Consider the following 18,394-nt stretch of genomic DNA (forward strand, 5'->3'; position numbering starts at 1 on the left):
ATGTATATATATTTATATATATATATACTGCCTCAAGTGCCTGCCCACCGACAGCCATCACTGGAGTGAGCATATGGAGCTCCCGATTTTTAATAACCACCAACAATAAAAATTGGAACCACTAAGGCTACTGGTACCATATTTTGGGAAGCAATGATCTAAGCGGAAAGCTGTGGCTAAATTATATTTAATATACACTGATTATAACATGCTATCATACTACAAAAAAATGGGGGACAGCCGATTAGAAGAGATTCCCTTTATGTGCACTTACAAGAAAGCCGTAGTCAGTTTCGCTATATTGAGTAATTAAAGCGGTAACATTCACTAAAGGATATTTTTTTTTCTTGCTGCTGTACAAATGAAGGTACCCATGGTGGACAACCCTAAGGGTTAAATTCTGATCAAACACTAGGGTGTGTCTATAAGCGCCTCCTGTCCCCCCTTACTCTAAGCTAAACATTAATGTTCAGCCAAGTTTTGTCTTTAAGTAGTTAGTTTTGAAAGACCTCTTCTTCTGGTAATTGTTTCCCATATAAACATATAATTTCCATGTATGGAGGTTATTTGGGTTCTACCTTCCCAACGAATATAAAATGTTAATAAAGATTTCGGGTTTTTTTTTATATAGGGCCCCTTTCACAACTGTGTGACGAGCTAATGTGCATTGTGTTAAGGCGTCCTTTTCATTGGATCTAAAATTGTACCTTCACCATGTTTGCCAGTGCAGTGCACCACAATGCATGGGAGTGTGTTGTGCTGCCTTGAACACAGGTGCATTGTTTAGTGCATTGGGGTTGCGGTTTTAAATGAATGGCACCACAAATCCATCCATGCATTACATTACCGCAGGTGTGAAGCTGGCTTAATACTTGTGTGAGGGATATTACTTTGTGTTATCTGGTGCAATTTAAAGCCATAAAGCTGAACTGTAGGCTTAATAAAACACCAAATAATGCAACTATGTATTAATTTAAAATGTATTTTCAAATGCAGCTGCAGTTCATACCTAAACCTGTCTTGATATCAACATCCTGTAATCTATAACAAAGTAAAAATGGAAAAAAGTTGGCGGTATGCTAACAGGAAAGATCAGAGACGTGACCTCATCCATCTACTGCTGCTTTATTGTGAAGTCAGCAAGCTGTAGGTGCATCCAGGTCCTACTATAGTGCTTTAGCTGCTTTTGAAATCCTAGCCACGGTTGTGCAGGGCACTTGGATCACAAGGGTAGTTGCACAGACTTGCAAAACAGAGTATGTGTATTTCAGCTTTGTATTTAGGTCTTTGCCTTGAGTTCAGTTTTCATTAAGGATTTAGGTTAATTTAGTTAAAGTAAATCCCCCAAAAAATTAGGAAACCTTCGGGCTATTCTATAATAACTGAGAAAATAGTGGAGGTATAGTGAGCTGTTGGCAGAAGGACACTGTCCAGTTACCTGCATGTGTTGTGAAATTCACAGACAAGCTGGCCATACACGGTTATATTTTTTTCATTCAAACTGCAGGCTAAACAAAAAAAATAACAGATTTCCCCATCCACACTAAACAGTGGTGAGTGTGCTGTTGTCGGAATACCTGGACAGTGACAGAAGCCAATTGGCTGCTGCCACTGTTCACCTGAAATTTGCCTCCTTCAATTGTCTGATTGAAAGATGCCAGATGGAAGGATGCCAATTGGGCCACCTACTGTGTTGATCCTGAACTGGCCAAAATCTGCACCGTGTATGGCCAGGAACAAAGTGCAGGTGCAATAACCCCCTAGCATTTTTTTAATTTTTCCGACCTCTTCTAATTGGAATTGAAAATGCACTTTGTATAAAAATGTAAATACGAGCTGCTAAGGGTTGGTTTCAAGTGTATCACATAGGTAATAGTATCAGAATAAATGCACCTTGTATGCCATCTTTTGTTTTTGCGTTGTCCTTATGAATAGGCCTGCACATGATCTACTACTATAGAGCTCTTCTGTATTTTTTATGACAAGCTGAATCCCATTATCCCTTCTTTGACAAATATTTGAGGATATGTCAAATCAGACACAATTATGGCTTATTTTGCTTTCTTGCTTGCTACACTTGATGCCGTCCATTTTTACCATCTCATAGTTGCATGGCTAGACATGTCACACTCGCGTATTTCACAAAAGTAGCTGGGGATTAAAATGTTTGATCAGTGTAACCAGCAGTGGAATAGGATAACCGCTCAATCCTAGATGCATGTTGATTGACATCTGCTTTGACCCTAAATTGTTATGGTTTCCGCACGTGTGGCCAAATCTAAGCACTTAAGTCCCTGCCCGGCCCTTTAAACTGCCCATGTAACTACATTTACCTAATCGGCCATATTAGCCCAAATTGAATCATCCTGGTTAGCACTTGAATCACTTTACAGACTGGAGCCAGCGAACCTAAAAATGATTAGTGCCTACCTTTTTTTTTTTTTTTTGCCTTTTTCACAGAAGCACCATGTTTCATGGCTTCTTAAAAAAAAATGTTGGCTCCTGTGACTGGTCCAGTTGTCTCCTTATGTTAACTGGTCTAGCTAGTCATTGGGTGGCTGGGCTTACTCCTATGTCTTTTGATCTGATAGATCATTGGTTCTCAAACAGTGCTAGCCCAACTGTGACTTCTGATGGGTTTAGGGGATACTTGTGCTTCATATATGAAATACAATGAAACTGTTTAACTGTTTATCAGATCATTTATAGTTATTGGAAAATTGTTTAGGAAGCCGTAATACACGTTTACTGGGTACTGGTGATGTACTCAAGCCCTGGGGTACTTTTGATTAGGTGACCCAAATCATAGAGTATTCGATATTTCTCGCCTTTTATAAAGGAGTGTATGTATGAAGTGTTTAAAAACCATGGTAAATTGCGTTTAAAGAATACAAAAAAGAACTGAAGTTGTGACCCCTTTTGACCACCATCTGGAATTGTCATAATTCCACTCCGCACTAGGCAAGGGCTCAGTGGGAGAGCTCTGGTAACTCTCTCAGAATCAGTGATTCAATGTTTGATTTCTGAAAAATCTATTGAAAATTATTTAAAAAAAATATGGATTCTGTTGTCTCATTTTATTTTTTAGGAATATAGTTACTGTTCTCTTTAACATAAGATTTTGCATTTATTTTCACTTGGAAACAACAATGTTTGTTCATACCTGATGGTATTTCACCCCTCACTCATCAGGATAGGGACTCTTCCATGTGTACAATATCATGCTCCAAAATACTTAAGACCTAAATCAGCCGAGTAATAAAAGATTTTGTAAAAAGATGCAGAGCAAATACAGGAAATGTGTGGCTCGTAATTTGTTTGTGACACAATAGATGACTGTGCTGGGCCTCATTCGTTGAAATGTCTCAAATGTTCCTCTCTTGCTCCTACCAGCTACTAGACTTCTGCCTTTAAATTCTAATTTAGAAACCAGACCGGAAAACTGCTTGTTATGGGCAGTCGTACTTCTGTGAGGCTCATTATTATTATACAGGTTTTATATAGCGCCAATAGTTTGCAGAGCGCTTTACAATATAAGGAAGACGTAACAGTCGCAATACAATTTCAAGACAAGATGGTAAGGAGGACCCTGCCCGTGAGGGCTTACAATCTAAAATGTCACAGATCTTCAGAAAGTGTGAGCAAGCAATGTGGGTCAAGAACGGGTGGCTGTCCCTAGATGTTCCTCTTGTTTTGGAAGACTGGTATTTTAGCAGGGCCCATAACTGAAAATAACCAGTGTAAGACTATCCAACTACCCCATTTGCCAGACCAGGAAAACGCAGGAAAGCAATATTTTGCTCCTCTGGGTCTTCACCCACCTCCAGATATTGAATATTTTAGAATTCTCCTTTAAGATGGCCATGTTGTCCAGGTTTTATGTACATCATACTGCTGTAACGTAACTGAACTTTAAGGATCAGGTAAATGTAGGCTGCGATTTTGACTTGCATAGATAAAACATTAGTTTGTAATTAAGAGTTTAATTATATTGCTTTAAACAACTGTCTCCAGTTTTTCTTTGAACGCTATAAATAAGAGGGAAGGGCAAACATAACGGATTTGGGTTTTTGTTTTGTTTTTCAACTAAACCTAAAAGTAGCCAAATAATTTTTGTATCTGTAAAATAAAATATAAATATAATATTATATATCTTGAGACAACTCTAGATTACTAGCATAGTACAATCTAAATATATGAGGCAGCTGGGGACTGGCTTATGAAAGTTGCCATTTCTGTTCCTGCCATAATGTCGTCTTGCAGTAAATGGTCAGCAGGCGTGTGCCTTTTCCCCACCCTCTGATTGCACATTGACATTAGTCTTAAAGTGTTTTTGTTTTGTTTTATATGCCAAGAACATTGATTTTCATTTATTGCTTAAAAGTAACGACATCATATTGTATTTGGCTGCAATGCTGGACCACTAGTGGGGAATGTGTTCTTTGTGGTTTCTACACACTACAGTCATATAGTGTGGTTGGCGAGCATTGACTGCATTTTGTCTACATTCTGTGCTTCATCCTATCATTATGAATGGATACTACATGACATTTATATAAGATTGTGGCTCCAACACTGAACAGTCTGCAGACATTTTTAAACCAAGCCAGGCGTGGCACCAGTGATGTACATATTATGTAGCCTAAAACGGCAGGCACCAGAAGGTATCTGCACATGCCTTAGGTGGCCTTGGACACTGAAGTCTGAATAATGTAGTGACCGGTTTTAGATACCCAGATTGATGTGTGACAAACCACAGCCTGTTGCCTGCTAGGGTCTGTTACCATTTTTTCTTTGGTGCAGAAACATTTATGTCTAGCTGCTGCTGGTAGATGGACTTATTCCTCCCAGTACAGGGCCTGTCTACTTTCTCCCATCCATGCTCTCTTGTGGCAGCGAAGATTAATATCCTCTGCAACAGAGACTGCAAGATGATATGCGACATAGACACCAGTCTGGATGGCAAAGTTACGTGATGCCATCTAGTTCTGATCAGGCTGCAGGAACAGGATCACTTAATGGGTGCACATTTTAAATGCCTTTATCCTTAATGAACACTGCTAAGCACTGTTTTGTGAACAGAATTGACTGCATAATATTAAAATTACTTATTTTTTAATTTAAAAAAAAAAAAAAGCTACCAGTTTATGATGTCCCTAATTGCCATTAACACATGCTGAAATGTTTAAATATAGATGTGGCCATTCTTTTCTTTTTTTTTTTTTTGACCAAGACTTACCTTACCTTAGCTGATGTAATTAAAAGAAATGTATATAACACATTTAGAGATGGGAGTTGACACAAAAACTGGCACATAAATGTGACGGGTCTTGAGCCATGTGTTGGTTAATGAGGCAAAAGTGTTAACTTGTTCCTACTCATTATGTTCGTTGTTTTATGGTCAAATTATTTTCTTTCAAGAAGCAGTCAATGTGTATATCCAGTGCTAACAGTGGAAAAGGTTTTTTTTTTTTTAAAGTTGAGCTCCATTTTTTTTTTCTACAAAACTTGCCCCAGAACTTTGGAGCTCTGAGAACCCCCATTACCAAAAATAGGTTAAATTGTCTCTGGTGTAGCCATGGTTTGGAAATGTCTAGGACTAATGATGGTTCCAGGTCTCCTAAAAAGTAGGAGTCTCTGCGATCGTACCGCTGTGGTAACTGCATGGCAAGCTCGCTACATGATTACCACTATAGTGAAGACAGTGCATTGTTTTGCCCCTGAAATGGAACACCGGCCACTTTGAAAAGTGTGTGTAAGCTTTAGAACCTCTCAACTTTTTTTTATTCCGGCCTTGTGTCACCAGGCCAGAAAATGAGGTTGAATCTCCCAAGTAGGGAGAGGTTCTAACCCTTCCCCATTCTATCCACACAAAAAAAGGCTAGAGTCTCACTTTACATTTCATCTACGTTTGTGTCTGGCTATTTCCATCAACATTCCTTATGCTTTGCTAGTGCAACTTCTGCTTGCTTCTACTTTTAACACTTCAGCTGCTGACGTGCTAAGCGTTATGAAACAAAAGTGTGGCCATAAAAATCACTCGGTGCCTGTGAATAATGCACCAAAAAGCAACACCTGAACATGAGCATGCTGAGGGGGGTTGTTTTTTGGCATTATCACATGACCAAACAAGAACACGTGTGATAACCTTGTAAACGAAGTTTGCTTGCAAGTGTGAGAAAGTTTGTATGGTACAACTTTTTGAATGTTAACATTTCATACTTCGGTTTACTATTCCATCATTAAATCACAGAAAGAACAACACTAATCAAATACATTTTGCACCCATGCCTAAATAATTCAGTAGCATCCCTACCCATGTTTATACCCATGTTTGTACAGATAAAGGGACATGTGTTGATTTTGCAGCACAGATGCATGTGGTTTACCCTACTGGTGGGCAGCCTGTGGTTCTGCAACAGATAGTCATGTTGATGTCTCCCATGATGCTAAGCTAGTTGCTGAATGTCTGTCCTTGTTTTAAATTGACAGCTTTCTATTTCACATTATTACATCAGGAAATCCTTCTTCCTTTCTAGCAGGTCAGTGTATTTCAATCATTTGGGAGGTATTCATCTTTTGGCAGATGCATGCTGGTAGCAAAGGCATTCCAGCTGTGGTTGTACAGATGATGAAGAATTTCAGAATCACAACATAACTTATCAGCTTTTAGCTGATAGAATGAGCCCCATGGGTTCTTACTCCAATGCAGGCGTCTAGAACATGTTCTAAGTTTGTTTTGCAAAATTTGGTGCCATTACAAAGCCTAATCTACCACCAGTTTCTTTGTGTGTAGGATAATGGTTATTTCTTTGGCCAGATGTAGAAGATCAGAATGGAAAATGTGGTTGTGCAGTAATTGTATTTTTTTTTTACTGTATACCATCATTGCATGACAACATTAATTGCCCTTCCCCAGGTCAGGAAGCTTCAGATGGGCATTAGTATCAAATTGTTTCTTGCATAGATGGTTGAGCCTGTATGAGCAAATCTGATATAGATGCCAATGCATTGGCTAACCATTCAGTTGTTCTAGTCTGACTGTACTAAAGTGGGTTTCCAGGCAAATCCAAAGCCTTCCCTTCTATTAACTGTTTCTCATGTAGTGTCCCACTGGGGCCCCCTCCCAACAGCAGGCCCATATGCTGATATTTACTTTACATATAAAGTAGATTTTAAAGGGTCTTTTGAAGAGTAACCATCTCTGACTTGCTTTGAATGTTTATTTTCTGGGCTGTCATACTTGTCCTTCCTTCACTGCTTGGCAGCTCATTGTCTCGGAACATGCATATACATCTCCAGTGCGGGGGTAACCAATTTGCACATAATTGTTCCAGGTCAGCGACTTGGTGACACAAGCATTAGAAAGGCAGCCCTGGAGGAAGTGCCTTCAAAAAAACAAGTCAGCAGTAGCAGTTCCTGTATTTTTAAGGTTCCCTTTTAGCTGGACTTTGTAACAGTTTATAGGTCATAATTGTGGATATCAGATGCATTGTTTCATGTCATTTAAACCGGAACATGTACCTGCATGAGAAACCATGGGCATCATTTCTGGAATCTTGCACCTCAAGCCGCTTTTGAAATGACAACAGACCTTGGGGCCAAAACAATATCTCCCAAATGTTTGGATTTCCTGACCTTTTGTCCACTGTAATTTGGATAGTTTGGTCAAGGTTTTCTAGATTACCCACAAAATATGTTGGTTTTTCTTTACATAAATATTGCGTTTGAATAAACTTTGTTCCATTTAAAGGACAAGTATATAGTTTGTAGATCCTTTAATATACATTTCAATCAATCCACACTGTTCATAAACATTTTATTTTTTTATATCTGTGGTAAGGGATTAACCAGTTTTGTACATGGTTTGTGTCTTGAGCATCAATGTTTTGTCTTATGTTTATTTTACTTTCTGCTATTTCTCACATTAACAAAAGAAAGTGCCTAAACAGTATATTCATTATGTATCTGTATACTAATAAGTAAAACCTGTTGTAGTAATTTTTTATAAGCATTTTTACCTCTGTGTAAAAAAACAAACAAACCTATACATACAAGTGTAATGATGTACATTTTTAGTTAACTTTTTTAATTGTTTCTAATATGTATGATCAACGTAGTTATTGCTTTACCATGTAAATACAAATACATAATATGAGAAATGTTTTGTCTTAAGTTACTTTTTATTGACAAATCTCAAAAGTTTGGTGACTATTAAGTTTATGTACAAATGTATAGTAATTTTAGGTGCCTCTTCTATTGGCAACGTGTATTGAAGTTGCAATAAAGTGTAAGCACTCCGACATAAAATGTTCTCGTAATCTCCCTTGTGTGCAACCGCTAAACAATGAGATGCTGAATTTTTGTTATTTAAGCAGGAGCATAGTAAAAGTGGTCACAACTACAGTATTGGTGCTGCAGCAATAGTGTTAAAAAATTGAAATATAAAAACTCTGCAGACATTTATATTGTCACTATCTACTTCATCATTAGCTGTGTTGAAAGCCTGATGAAGCCCATTAGCAGCATGTTTAAAGTAACAGCACTGCCAATAACTAAACACAAGAACAAAAATGTAACATATTGCAGCATACCAGTCCATGTGGTGGCTGCATTAGGTTTAATTCTACTAGCTAAAAACATTTCAACAAGTACAGAAAATACCTGTTGATCTTGCCAGAAATGCAGTGCTCTTGTCACTTCATGAGAGCTGCACTGGAAGCAAAAAAAAAAGCCTTTTTTCTGTATAATACTAATTTCATGACCTGTCTGAAGCCAACCTGGATGATGACCATGGCACCCTTCATAGATTCTTTAGAATGGGTGTTAATCTCAAGATTACCTGATGAAAATAAAGGGGGGAAAAAAGCTACCATAAAGAAAACCAATACAGACACCACATCTAAGAACTGGTAAGTTGATGTATAAATATATCTATTAGATTGTGGATACGCTTTAAAGTATGCATGCACTTTAAAACATGCATTTATCCTTTTTTGACCCCCTGACCTAGCCAATCCTCCCCTCCACAGATAAAAACACACCTCAGTCCAATAGTCGTGGTTCCACTGTTTTCATCCAGTGGTGCAAGTATTCCCACTCATGGCCACACCTGCACATTATTGCCTAGTAGGCTTGTATGGGAATGTGTCCAGAGGCTGGACACAATCCTATAGAAGTCTATGGGGTTATAGTGCTCAGACACAGCCAGGACAGTGAGAATCTGCGGTGTTGGATGCAAACAGCAGAACCCCGACCGTTGTATTGAGGGACGTATGCATCTGTTAGGCAGGAGGGGGCGTTAGGTCAGGTAAGGTGGCAAAGAGGATAAGTGCACTTTGTTTTAATGTGCATTAATCCTATAAGATTTGTGTTTTAACATCCCCAAACCGCAACTGGTGGTTGCTTTAAAGGCTTCAACAAAGCTGTGTTAAGCTTGCTGAAAGATTTGTAAATCGTTAGTAATTCGCTTGCTTTACACATTACTCTTTTACACACTGAAACCCTTTTGTACAAGGTTCTTATGGCAACTATATACACAGAGGCAGCCTGCCTAAGAATAATAGGCAGCAAGATGTGTTTCTCCACGAGAGTGCCAGGACTTGCTGCTCTGCACAGGAAATCCGGCTTAGTTTAGCTTAGTGTCCCAAGGAGGTAGGGTTGGTTCTAAGCATTAGCCCCAAATACTAGCACTACTTGGTCTGATGCAAGACTTACCTTCTTATTTGCCCATTCAATTTGGGGCAGGGGCAGGTTGAAGAGGGCAAACACCCAATGCCTATTTGGAACCTAAAGAAAAAGCATGTGCCTATGTTATTACTTGTTAGTAAACAATGAGAGTAATGGCATATCATTTTAGATCTCATCAATCTGTACATAACCAACTGCAAAGTAAGTAGGTGACCATTTATTTGAATCGGACCATGACATGCAGAATTGATGGCTTAGCGTGCCTTCTCATAGGACTTCACAGAGTAGTATTACATACTGAATGATCAAAGGATTTACAACATCATTGGTGGCCAAAGTGCGTACGGCATTTCTCATTTCTGTTTAACTTCAAGATACCCTGGGTTAAGGGAATGCAGACTTTGTCCTCAGCTGATATTGGATAATGAATGCTTTAATCATTCAGTTAAAAGTTTGAAAACTCTTAGATTTGGAAATTTATCAGAGCAAAGTACAGATTAAGACTGAAGCTGGCGTTTTTATTGACCATACTCGTCCCATGCTACTGAGTGATTTAGATGTAGCATAGATAAAATGGCATATCTCAATCTTACATTAAAGAAAACAGAGTCAGAGTCTTAGACTAGGGGTTATGCATTTCCCTTCAGGTGATTGGACACTGGCAAACAGCTGGGAGAGCAGCCCTAATATAACCGCTTACACTCCCAGCAAGCCTTAATTTTATGGTGTCCTTAGGTGAGTGAACCACTTATCTCTGCTCCCTTTTTTATTCTTTTTTCATCAATACTCTTTTTAGCAAGATTCCTAGCTGCTACATATCCACTACAGCTTACCATTTGCAGCTTTCTGGGTCACCTGACTCCTGAATCAGCTAAGCCTTGACCTAGAAGATATGTGGTATCAGCCTGTAATGTTGCTTTGGGCACTCCCCTAGGCTTGTAGTGCAACACATTGTCAGTCACGGGGTGGTATGCAGATCTATCGCAATAGTCTATCTTCTGGTTGAACCCTGCCCCTGAAGACCCCTTGGGGTGTATGGCAATGAGGATGGTGAAGATCTGGATGGGGTTTAGTCCCTAACATCCATTCTCGCCTACTGGGAGAACCACGACACTGCTGCAGTAATTTAGGGCTGCTGCCCTTTCATTGCTCTGGTACTCCACATTTTAAATTTGGTGCCTTTTCTGCCTGGGTACTCTATCCAAGGGCTAGGACTTCCATTGTGCCTGTGTAGCCTCACTTCATATGGATTCACTGCACTTGTGTGCCATTTTTACCACATGAGCCTCTGCCCCCTGCCTCACCACTGTTGCACACCATAATGATCCTTGGACTTTCTGGGCTCCCACTTCCTACAGTGACTGGTCACAGACAGCATAACCCTTCCTGTGCTTCATTACCGTTTGGGAGTACCCCTTGTGGAATGTCCCTCACTACATATGGCGGATTATAAGCGCAAGCTAAATGGGTCCGCAAGCCTTGGCAGCTAATGAGGAGGTCTGCAATTTCTAGCCCAAAAGGTTCTGGTTCTGTTTAGTCCAGACAACTGTCCCCAATCTGAGTCATTGGCCCCCTTCTGACTTTCCCTAGTGTGGTGGAATTCCAATCCAGCACTGGAATCAGGAAATGCCTTTCTTCTAATGAGCTGAAAGGTGCTCAGAATGGATGCCAACCTGTCAGGTTGGGGAGGAGTCCGGGACACCCTCTGGGTACAGGGGAATTGATTGTGGAAGGAAGCTTGGCTTTCCATCATTATCTTGGAAATATGGTTGATTCAGTTGTCCCTTCAATGCTGGACCTCTCAGCTGCAAGGTCACCTGAGCAGGAGGGTTCAGTTAGACCAGGGGTAGACCACCTTGGCTCTCCAGCTGTGCTGAAACTACAAATCCCATTATGCTTCTGTCTCTGGGAGTCATTCCTGTGGCTTGCAATGCCTTATGGGATTTGAAGTTTCAGCACAGCTGGAGAGCCATGGTTGGCTACCCCTGAGTTAGACAGTAGTGGCTTACCTTAACCATCAGGGAGGCTCCAGAAGTCACACAGCTCAAAGAGGGCAGAAGTTTGGGGCAGAACTCCATGTTCCAGCCTTGACCACTGTGCACATTTCAGGCATGGAGAATTGGTTGACGGACTTTCTCAGTCATCAATGCTTGGTTAACTTCCGCCAGTGAAACTGACAGTCTGGGCTGGAGTACAGTGATCACAGCGGGTTGCTCCTTGTGCAGCTCCTCCATACGAACATCTTGCAGTCTTTTTAAAGAATCGAAGACATTCTGTGATTGGACAAGGGGAGATTATTATTACACAGGATTTATATGGCTCCAACAGTTTACGTAGCGCTTTACAAGATTGAGGGAGACCTTACAATTAACAGTATCATTTCAGAACAGGCGGTAAGAGGGCCCTGCTTGTGAGAGCTTACAATCTAGCAGATCATGATGTTCATATGCCTCTCTCAGCTACTCTCTGACCCATTATTATGTGGGCCTGTTATTGGTTGTTTACTGTGTTGCCCAACCCTCAGTTGAACTTATTCGGACGTTCCAAAACTGATCATGTGTCCCGTAGTGTACAATTTGCATATTTGCCACATTTTTATTGGTTTATTTTTAAATGTTTTATTTCCCTCACACGATTCAAAAACTCAACGGTATGTGACCTGACTTCCTTATACTGCATGTGTATGAGAGTAGTAGGGACATTAAGTTATAAGCCGCCTCTAGGGCATTGGCTTACGTGGATGATTCTGTGTACTCCCTCAAGCAATGTTTAATATGGCCCAATAATAAATACAAGAGAGAAATAATTATGAGCCATTTTCCTTTTATCTGTACTAGAGCTGGCATTCCTTGTTCAAGCAACTTTTTATGTTTTGACAAAATGATGAGTAATATATGGTAAACTCCAGTTCATTTATTGTTATTGCCAAAAGGCAAGGCTCACATTCTAACATCTAATAATGTAGTGAATGATGTCAGCCTCCAGCCAAAATCAGACAACAAACCAACCACCGCTCCTCAAATAAGCTGTTTACACGGCAGTAAACACAGTATTCATGTTGCTGTCTTGTAATTGCATACTCCCAAAACCACTGTTCTGATCCAAACTTAACTGGTGGTTTCTATTTCCTTTCGGATGGTCAAGTGTGAGAAGCAGCTGTCTGAGCAATCTTTTATCCAGCCCATATATAGATCTGGACTGTTTTGGGTATTGCTCAGCACATGACTGTAATATTTATACATTTTAAATGGATTCCATAAGACATTTCTGAGCTAGATAAAACCATCTTGCTATATTTACAATGGAGCAGTTAGCTGCCAATATAATAAAAGGCCAGGGCACCTCACTGATAGGATACTTCATTTGGCACAGCATCTGTATGAGCATTTCTCAAACCTTTTCAGTCACGACACCCTTTAAAAGTATGCAAAATTTCGAAGCACCCCAGGCTAAGATGTAATGGATTTTTGTGGAGCTCTCCCTTCACATCAAAGTCCTACCTTTTACATCTGGAGCCACCCTTTCATATCCAAGTCCCTTGTGTACATCAGGAGCTCCTTTCACATCTGACCCCCCGGTCTGAAGCCTCTTTTTACATAATTCCCCCCGTCACTTCAGGAGTTGTGGAAGCATGGCACAGGGTGGAAGGTGGAGCAGGCCTGGACAGAGTGGAACGTCTTTTCTGAATGGATCCTCCCTGGGTTAGTATCATTCGTTTCCATTGTTACGGCAGCCAGTCTGCCAGCAACATGCAAAGGCATGAAGGTGTGTGAAAATTTCGAGGCACGTTGGTTGAGAATGTATGACCTAGGTCCTAGATCATGCTGACTGGATTACCGACACTAAATCACGTTCCTATACCTTGTACGTCTGATGATCTGGTAGATATTCACCTCTATTTCCTCTATGACCAGCCTTATCTTTCTTTACCTACAGTAGTGAATTAGTAAGTACAGACATTCATGAAGAATTAAGCCCTATATCTAGATCAGAACCTGACTGAGTTTAGTAAGAACTGAATCTAAAAATGTATAAACCAATATTTGGAGATTTGTGCTAAATTCAGCAAGTCGGAAGACTAAAGTCCAAGAAACATGAAACTATCTTTCCTTTCTCTTGGTTGCTGGTCAGTGCAGTTAAAAAGCATCTGTGGTTATAAAGCAAACAGACTCCTCTGAATGCACATTTTACCATTAATGTTTACTTAAATAGTTGCATGACATAAGGCGTGGAGCTTGTAGAAAAGGCCGTTATCATACTGGTGTACCAAAGAGTGCAATAAATAAATGCAACCCTTCTACAGACAATGACTCCGGTGCACACTACAGCTAATGCCTCTTTTCACACTCTTCATTCATGTAACATATGCACACTTCACAAGCTTCATTTATTTAGTGCCTGTCAAAAAATGGCGTCAGTACTGCAGGTATTGCGGATCCGGGCTGGCATGGGTCAGGATGTCTCCTCCAGCCTCTTTGGAACCACTTCCTGTCTATACATTTGTTCCAGTGAAAGCTGCATCTCATTGCTCACAACGTGTGTCTTGATGGTGAGAATAGTTACCCATACCTATGTAATCAGCTTATAGTATCCACCAGAAGGATGTGTGATAGAGTGACAACACAGGAGAGCAATTGGGAAACAGGGACAGTGTACTGTCACACAAAGTGCCTAAACAAGGACATTCATGACAGGATCACCAGATATAATTTTAATAGCCCTACATTAAAAAAAATTAAAATTGCTTTTTACATTTAATATGTTAAAGATTATATACAATTTTAGGGGGTTATTCACTACGGCTCTCTTTGGCTGCCTCCGCCCTTAGGTTCTGTCAAACCAAAGGGCTGCTGTACGGGCTATTCACAATAGCCCATACAGCAGCCAAAGAAAGCGCAGCCGAAGGCATATGCTTCAGCTGGACTCAGCCGAAGCCGACCGATCTCCGTGCAAATGACAGCTGGGGGCGGAGCCAGCTGTGATCTCATGGCTCGCTCCGCCCAGTTGTAATGACAGATCAGCTTCCCCAAATGACCAGGGGATCTGTCATTAAATAATAACAACAGGGTGGAGCACTGCTGCTCCGCAAAGTTGTTGTTCATTGACCGGGACCTACTAAAAGACTCCGGCCAAAAGGTGCCGGCCAACAGGAAACAGTTGGGCTAGATATCATCGACCCAATTTTTTTTTTCCCATTGCCAATACAGCTCGGTAGTCAACCAGCCCCCTAACTGCTGCTTGGACAATGAGAGCTCATCACTTCTCTCTTCTCTATCCTGTCGGCCAACTTCAAATATCAGACTACCAGCATTGTTCAATGGAGTAGAACCTGCCACACACAGGATACCAGGAAGATAATATAATGTCAGGTACTTATAACAGAAAAAGTGCATCTCATGGAAATTGTTGACTTTTTCAACATACTGTATATGAACAGGCAAACATTAGATCTTCTATCAAACAGCGCTTACATGAACAAATGACACATACAATTAACATGGTGTATTTATTCTGATAATCTAAGTTAATGAATTAATTCATACTGATTCGTCATGTGGAAAAAGTAAGTACACCTCCTATATTTATCACAACTTCATGAGAATTTCAAATCATGAAATTAAAATAGCATTCTTTGGTCACAGTAGATATGTTTGGCACCAACTGAAGACCAGATTCCAGGAGAATCTCATACCAACTGTGAAGCATGGTGGTGGAAATCCACCAAGGAGTAGCCCGAAATGGAGGGTAATGGATTGGCCTAGTCCAGGGGTAGGCAACCTTGGCTCTGCAGCTGTGCTGAAACTACAAATCCCATCATGCTTCTGCCTCTGGGAGTCATGCCTGTGGCTTGCAATGCCTTATGGGATTTGTAGTTTCAGCACCGCTGGAGAGCTACGGTTGCCTACCCCTGTCCTAGTCAAACTCCTGATTTGTATCCCATTGAAGTGTTGTGGGAGAATTGAAACTGGCAGTTCATGCAAGGAAACCTACCTATATCTTGCAACTTTGTTTGATTATTGTTTAAATAAATATCAAACATTTGTCTGTTCAAATATGTTAAAGTCAACCATTCCTATGGGGTGTACTTAATGTATTAGTCATAAATATGACTGTACGTGTATCTCCTCATAATCCTTTCCCCTGGAACAATGGAATAGGAAAGCTTTAGATTGAAAAAAGAATGAATCCAGAGTGTGAAAAGTGACCTTATTTTAACAACTCTCCTTGACCTTGTATCACTGTGCTATGATATCAAGTATAGTCATGCAGCACAATTCAGAATGCACAGTCCAATACGTGCTTCGTAATAATGAGGAACTAACTACCAGAGAGATCAATGGAAGTCTACTGACTCTTCTGTAAATCTCCATCATCACCCAGTGCATGTGTTGGGGGAAATTCTGAGAATTTTGCCAGAAAGGTGCCATTTTGCCAAAATGGCGATTCGCCATTCAGAAAATAACTTTTACTTGCACAAAGAAGTACAGGCTTCTGTAGAGTTTATTCATGCTGAGGTAAAGAAAAGTATGTTTATACATTACATAAACATTTCTTTAATAATGTAATACAAAATAGTAATGCACAGGATACACTACAATATAGGGAGCTGTTATAGAGAGAGAACCTTTCCGAGGAGAGGATAGCAGCAGCTGCAAACTTTTATTGTTATTTACATTTACGAATATTTACGGTGTTTGCCACAGTAAACACGACTGGAGACCACACTGGTTCCTGACCAATCCATGACCAATATTAGAACACAAAAAGCTGAGGAGACCTCAAGATTATGCATGGGGGAGGGGACATCCTGTCTATTTATATTATTTTAGAAACATATGTATTATGAGATCACCAAGATACACTGTGGGTGATTGCCAAGTGATTAAAAAAGAATTCTGGTTTAAACAAATGCTTTTTTATGGGTTCTAATAGCAAGGATAGGATGGGCTTCTAATATTCACATTAGGTAAACTCTTAAACCACCCAGAAATAATTTGTTGTATGCATCTGTCCTGATTTAAAGGGTAAGCACGTTTTTAGCTACCCATAGTTAGGACATGATGAGCCAGGCTACGGCACCATGTGTAGAAGTCTCCCGTTGAAACCACCATCCCTGACCTCCAAGTGAGAACAGTGAATAAAGGAGACCTATGAGATGAGTGATTTCCACTCACCTCATAGTTCTAGCCGACCATTGACAATGAGACTGTCACAGGTCGGCTCAGTAGATCGGGAGGTGAGCGAACACATACCGGGTTCGCTCACCTCTCGATCCTGTCACGGCTCTCTGCCGTGGCAGGGGGAGGGGCTGGATTCCCCTCTCCCCGCTCCGATCTGCCAGCGCTGACTGGCGGAACGGACGGGGGAGGGGGCGGGTACAAGTAGCGGCTGTAGCTTGCGGTATACTGAGCTTAGGGTAACGGGAGGACGCTAGTTTGTGTCCTCCCGTTACCCTAAGGAGAACTATGGGGAAAAACACTGACCCCATAGTTCTCCTTTAAGCAAGTTAGGCTGGGCACACACCTTACAACCATCGCAAGACTTTTGTCTTGCGATGGTTGTAAGGTAATTAAAAAACGTATGATCTGCCTATCTTGGACAGGCTGATCGTACTTGCGATGATCGCAAGCCGTGCCCCCCGAGGGGCGGGCTTCCAATGACCGCAATGCCGAACGGGCAGTGTGCGCTTGCGCACACCGGCCCGTCCGGCTTTTATCGTATGAACATGTTACACACCCGCCGAAAATCGTACGATGGTCGGCGGGTTTTCGAACATGTTCGTAAGTTAAAAGTCATGCAACCTTACAGTAGTAGAGGTCGCACGGCTTCCACACACCTTGCGATAATTGTACAATCGCTGGATTTCCTGCGATTATCGTACGATTATCGCAAGGTGTGTGGGGACCTTCAGAAAGTCTTTGATGATTTCCATACCTCCCTTAGATAAGTGGTGGTGGCAATTATCTGCTGCACTCATCTCTTCCCCTGTCCTCTGTAGTAACATAAAAAGGAAAGGATAGGACAGGAGAGGAGACCAAGGAAGTCGATGGAAAGCTCTTCAATCCTCTGTAGACATTTTGCCCTGCGTATGTTTGACTTTTTTAACATGTGCATTATTCCGATGATGGGTTTTTGTTCAGTGAAATGTGAGTGTGAGTTTTTTCATCATCTTCCAATAAAATCTGGAGTGCCAGTGTTACAATACCAACTCTATAAGTACAATGGGATGTCTTCTTTTTCTCAGTGGTGGCATTTCTCAGGTTAATTTGATGTTTTAGCTGGATCACTGCAAGGTATGGTGTTGGATTTAGGTATTGGGATATCCTGCCGCCTGATTGATGAAAATTTTTTTTATACAAGCAGCCCTTGTGCCATGCTATTTTAATCAAACCAATACTAGACTGTGCTGTTGTAGGAAGCATGGAGTCTGCATTATATTTACAACTAAATTTTAAATGCACAGAATAACAAACAAGAGAGGGAAAGATGGTTTCTTAAACTGAATCATCTTAGTCCTCTCAGCTTCCACTGCACTTACACCCCCTTCTAGTTAATTTGCTGAATTTAGCCCCAATATCCAAAGGTGGCCAGAAGGGTGGAAAAAATCAAGGAAAAGTTATAATATTTTGCACATTTTGAGGCTTGGTGCTGCCCTAATACCATGCTGTCCCAATACAGCCCTGCCATAAGATGCCCATATAAG

At 40.7% G+C, this 18,394-nt stretch overlaps 1 long non-coding RNA gene across 1 annotated transcript; it reads left to right on the forward strand.

Annotated features, from left to right (window-relative positions):
- The first annotated feature begins 5,793 nt into the window (after positions 1–5,793).
- Positions 5,794–10,093, forward strand: LOC108786358. The gene is made up of 3 exons (XR_001941194.1): positions 5,794–6,007; positions 8,942–8,944; positions 10,080–10,093. It is a non-coding gene; the product is annotated as an uncharacterized LOC108786358 (long non-coding RNA).
- The last annotated feature ends 8,301 nt before the right edge of the window (positions 10,094–18,394 follow it).

Source organism: Nanorana parkeri, unplaced genomic scaffold, assembly GCF_000935625.1.
Source record: "Nanorana parkeri isolate BGI_ZX_2015 unplaced genomic scaffold, ASM93562v1 scaffold11, whole genome shotgun sequence".
Classification (NCBI taxonomy): Eukaryota; Metazoa; Chordata; class Amphibia; order Anura; family Dicroglossidae; genus Nanorana; species Nanorana parkeri.